This window comes from Camelus dromedarius, chromosome 19, assembly GCF_036321535.1.
Source record: "Camelus dromedarius isolate mCamDro1 chromosome 19, mCamDro1.pat, whole genome shotgun sequence".
Classification (NCBI taxonomy): Eukaryota; Metazoa; Chordata; class Mammalia; order Artiodactyla; family Camelidae; genus Camelus; species Camelus dromedarius.
The window spans coordinates 18,187,960-18,193,959 of record NC_087454.1 but is presented as its reverse complement, the minus strand read 5'-3'; positions in this window follow the sequence as shown (position 1 = coordinate 18,193,959).

Genomic DNA, 6,000 nt, shown 5'->3' with positions numbered 1-6,000 from the left:
TGCCTTCCTTTCACATCATCTGAACAGCTGGTAAGAATAAAATAAAGAAAATTTAATCTATGTTTTCTGAAAGCCATTGAATATCAGGATTTTAAAGACACATATAAGACATCAAGTCTAGCAACCCAACCAATATTGGAATAGCGTCTGCCCGGCCATATAAGCTGTACATCATTTGTTCAAACATGTAAGGCAGATTATTTCAGAGTTAGAAGATTCTGACTGATAATCATCATCTTTTTATTAAAGAAGAAGTGTTTCTCCTTATTCACAAGACAAAATATTTTAACTTTATTGAATATACATCATATCTAATCTCTCTTTATATGACAGCCATTAAAGGCAGCTACCACATTTAAAATAAATTTTCTTTAGGACAAGACATTCAATTTTCTTTGATGATTCTTCGTATAACAAGGTAATCAGGCATATTATCACCCTAGTAGATGTCTTCCAAATACCCTCATGTTGACAATGACCTTCTGGAAATCTGACAACCAGGGCCGAGTTCAGTATCCAAGATATGATTTGAAAATCACAAGGTTCAGGGAAACTATTGCCTACCATGACCTGGACTATTATAATCTTATTAATGTGGTATTAAGTATGCATTTACTTCATAATGTCAATGACACTTTTTGAATTAAGTTATAATTGTATCTACTAGATACTCCTAGGTCTTATTCTCATGAAATTCTGTCAACTCAGATCTCTATCATTCATTTCTTTGAAAGAAAAATAATTCTGCAGCCTAGATTGCCAGAGTCAGGGAGGATACTCTGTTCAGTAATAAAATGGCAACTTTGGATATAATTTGTTTTTGGTAGCCTTTTAGAAACATCAAAACAACATGATTAGCTTGCAGAGGAGAGGTGCATGGCAGTATGGATGAATGGAGAGAAAAAGGAGAATGTAGCAAATAAAGATTAACTTTATAAAGCAATTTAAAAAATTGACCCTACTATGGCTAAAAAGAATAAAAAGAGCTGGGTTCATAAAATCAGACTTATATTTGGAATAAGGAATAGTAGGATAATAATGAAATTAAATATAATTATAATTGATAAGAAAATTTAAGTAAAAATTATATTTACTTTTTGAGTATAAAAAGTCACCTTTTTCTTCTGGTTTCTTGTTAAAAATACCAGCATTTCCTTCTTTATTATTATGAAGAAAAATAATTTTATTTTGTGTAATTAATAGTTACTAAAATTCCAGAATTGATTAGCTACCTGAAAAACAAAAACCTATATCTACCATAGTTTTTTCTACCATAATTTATAATAACATCAACTTGGGTCATTGCCATGCAAACTATGCCCTATATTAGGGAAGTATGCCAGCATTCTTTAAAAATACTATCTGAAGAGCTCCTATAAAATCTGTATGCAGAGAAGGGTAAAATGAGGAATTTAATTATTCTGTGACATCAAACACATGCTTACCTAAGAAAACAAAAATTTTGAATTCTTTTAAAATTTTTTAGGCAGTTGATTTCTGAGGGATTTCACATGGGCATCTCTGTGAAAGGGAGACAGACGTGAAAACAGCAGAGTAGCAGGTGCAAAGGAAATGTACCTTAAACCCTTAGTCATGTTGATTCTTTGACAACTTAAGCATAAATAAAAGGACTAAAATTATTAAATGGATCTTATAAAATATGTAGACTGCTGTGTGATTTAGAGAATCAAAGACTGCTTCAATTAATAATATATATTCAATTAGTAAGCTGGGAAAAAATAAAGGCAGAGTAGGACATAAATTGTCACAAATATTTTGATTTTCAAATAAAAAACTTGTTTTTTGGTGAAAGTGTCTCAACTTCTCAGTTCTTATAGTAAATTTATTTTCCAAAGCCAAATACAGTATACCAAAAGAAAAGAAAATATTCTTAATTTTCTCAAATCATTTAGGCTTACCTGGTTTCAACATTCCCAAGTGAAAACATTAATAGGGAGAACCCACACTGATGTTTTTCCCTTTGGTTGGCATTTGTTACTTGGGATTTTACAGAAGATTGTGCAGTTACTATAGGTAAAGTAACAATAGAATGATATGAGTCTAATGCACCAGGTACTATATAAAAGTGATTACAGAGATCTTAAGTTAAGAAGGGAGATGACAATCAAGCCCCAAACCGTCTTTCTTGTGTTAGAGTCTTGTTTGTTCCTGAAGATAAAAGAGTTGTAAATGCCATGTGAATCCCTTTTTCTTATAATTTGACTAGAGTGATGGAATAATGGTGTATCACTACCTCAGAGAAAACACAAAATGGAATAATTGCCATAGGTTAGTTAAATTATGGAAAAAAGAGGCAATTGAAATAGAAAATAGCATTAGCATTCCTCCCCTGTCTACCTGCCATTTTGGCCGAATACCCAGCCTTCAGGAGGCTTCAGGAGCTCTCAGCTAAAGCCCTCAGAAGATAACCAGTGCAGATTAGGAAGCTCTTATAGACCCAGATGGACTGAAAAACGAAGGACTAACTTCTTAGCATCAAAAATGGTGCCTCCAAGTTGACATAACATGTTTTCTTGTTGCGATCATAGGAACTGCATACTCCTTTGGGTAATTGGCTGGGCTGCAGAAGGGAATAGAGGAGTATACTCTTAGGGGAAATCTTGGAATAACATCAGATGATTGGGAATCAAATCTCTTTTCTTGGTTTCTGTCTGGGGCCACAGTTATCCATATCCTAAAACTCTGAACTTTTATTTCTATGAGAAAATATTCCTGGTGTTTGGTGGGGCAACACCAAAGTTTGGCAGCATAGTGCAAATATGAACAGCTTTTGAACACCTTTTATCCTTGAATTGAAATGAGATTTAGTCTGTCTTCTGAGGGAAGAATCTTAAAGTCTAATTTCCTTCTATTTTAATATAATTTTTCAAAATGATAATGCAAAAGTATATTATGTTTCTCTTTGTCACCTGATTTGTAACTTTTATTTTCACTTATATTGGTAAGGTTACTGGAATATAGTAAATATAAAATAAATAGACTGCATTTGATTCATTCATGGTCTTTAAATTATATTCAAACAAAAAGTGGAAACCACACTGATTACCTTTTGGAGAAGGTAAATTTGCCCCCCAAAAACCTCCAAAATGATAACATGATCTCTGCAACCAGTGAATTAAGGTCTAGAGAGATTCCTCTAAGACGGGCACAAGAATAAACATTAATCGTACTCACTGATGTGACACATTAAAGCTTACATTTTTCCCCAAACTAATGTTATTTGAAACTAATGACTGACCCTTAAAAAACTCATCTCAGAAGCAAAACTTGTATGTTATCTGGGTTTAAAATTGTATCATTTTATAGGTATAGAAATAAGACTAAAGTAAAAAGCAATATAGGAGTCAAGTTTTATGGCCAATGAACAAATTGCACTGGTTCAATAAGTTCTTAGAAAAAGCCTACTAATAGTTTGTAAAACAGAGAAAAATATTTACAACACATACATGGAACAAAGAGCAAATATTTTTAGTAATCAAAGGGCCTTTTCCAACAAATAAATTTTTAAAAATAAGTAAGGATTACACTTGTCTGGGTAATACAAATGGGCAAAGAACAATGAGATAAAATTTAATAAAATAGCAACACAGATGGTCCCCAAACTTATAAAAATTTTTAGTCTCACTTGTAATTAAATAAATACAAATCAAAACAATGAGATATTTTTCTCCTACTGTATTGCAAATAATTTTCAGTTTCATAATATTTGAAATCTGAGGGTATAAGAAAATAGTTTTTTTTTTTTAACTAAATAGCTTGATTTTCTTCTTGCCATTTTCAAAGTAACGGTGTGAGTAAGCTTGGAAGAAGACTGTATGTAATAGTACATTGTTTCCACCTTTAAATATTTTGCAATTGTTTCGTGTTTATATGAACATAATGAGGTCATCAGTAACATTTAAAACTAGAGCAAGAGAAAGAGTGATTTTTCAACTTCTGCTGCTCTTTAATACAAGTTGGAAGGAAAAACAAGACCCTAGAGATCTCATTATAATGGCTATTAGAGTTGAACTATTGATAACCACGATCTTGTTTTCTCCGTGTCCACAGAGATCCAGCTCTTGGAAGAGCAGAACTGATTAACATGTTCTCCCCATGCTGCATGCAGCCATTAAAAAGTTTCAAGCCAGTTTCATTATAACTCACAAAATGGAGCAATCTCTAGGGTTATCTGTCTTAGAGGAGAAACAGTCAATAAAGGACTGATTGCAGTGGAGAGCTAGCGTGACTCAGCTCCTGTCATTATGTTCTCTTTGCTTTACAGTTGCCTCTGAGAGCTACTCAGCAGCCCTGAGGCTTTACGCGTTAATGGCATGCGCACCATCAAATCTCAACTTTCCTGACATAACTAGAATAATCATTCCCTCGCTTATGGACGGCATTTTGTTGAGCAGGGATTCAGTGGGAGTATCTAGGAGAGCTATTCTCTATCAGTGACTTTTTTGTTGTTCTCTACTCAATCTTCAGCAGCAATTTCCAAAAAACTCCTAATGCCAATTACTCTGGGAATTCAATAAACTTTATTCATCAAACATATTTGCAGGCATTGTGAAAGACAATTGGTACATCAATAAGTGTTATGTATCTGTCCTTAGCATTTCATAAGAAAAGTAAGGAAGATTAGAAAGAGGAACTTACAAGATTGTGTCAAAAATTACCACCTTATTCAAGACAGAGAAAGAGATAAACATTGAGTTCTTGATTCTATTGTATTTGTTAATTGCTCATTAGTTTTCCACTCTACTATATATTCACTTCCCATTAAGCATTGCATTCACTGCTGTATCCCCAGTGCCTAGCAAAGTGTTAACATATAGTTCTTTCTCAATTAATAATTGTCAGTTTTATCAGTTCATCTATAAGGAGATAGTAAATGTATCATGTTGAAGACTTGCTGTCTTTTACAATGAACATTTTGAATAAAAGGCATAGGAAATTTTTGATGGAGTACTCTAAGGGCAAATGATTTGCAGTATTGACTTTTCTATAGGATATAAAATGGTAACTATAACTTATTTCTTCTTCATGCATCTCCATTTACCATAAATAAATATTTTAGTTTATTGACAATTATGTGATGTAGTTCCATAATAAATAAAAATAATACAAATAAATGGAAACAGGCACTATATAGTAAATTTGAAGATTTACATATAACTATGCCCCAGAAATTCCACACCTATAGAAAAATTCTAGCTCATATACCCAAGAGGTAGGTATAGCAATGTTGATAACAGCTTTATTTGTGGTAGCAGAAAATTGGAAATCACCTAGATGAGTATCATTTGGAGACCTGCTTAATACACTGTGGTCCATTCATACTAAGGAGTATACCACAGGATAAAAAATGAATCAAAATGGATGAATCTCACATGGCATCAAATGAAAGTGAAGAAAGTTTTGCATTGGTTGGAGTGATCATGTAAGGAGTTATAAGCCATATTAACAGATTAAACTTTACAATAATTGCAGTGGAGGGTTTGGGGCAGGACTAAGTCACTGCTATGTTCTCTTAAGGAGATTAAAATGTAATGAAACTATTGTTGTGCAAGAAACGTGTATGAAACAGGAAATCATTGGAACTCACTATATGATGTGCTATTTTAAAATCTAGGCTGTAAGTGTTTTAGGGGTTAAGAAAATAGGGAAAATATTGATAATTGGGAGAATTATGAAAAAAATTTCAAGGAAGTGAAAATTAGTGAGGCCTAATAAATGCCTAGGATTTGATCTATAAAGGAAGTAAAAAGGGATGTTTCCAATGAAGAGGAAAACCTGAGTATAGAGAATGGAAAATCCAAGCACAATCTAGAAGAAAAATCACTGGTTTTTATTATTATGCTGACATGGAAGTGATATTGAAAATTTTAAACATGAGTTGATAACCTCATTTAAAGTTGTTATTTTTTTAGGGTTTTGGTAAACCTCCTCTAATTGTGTGAAAAAATGTGTGTTTCTGAGTGCGTGTGTACGTATGAT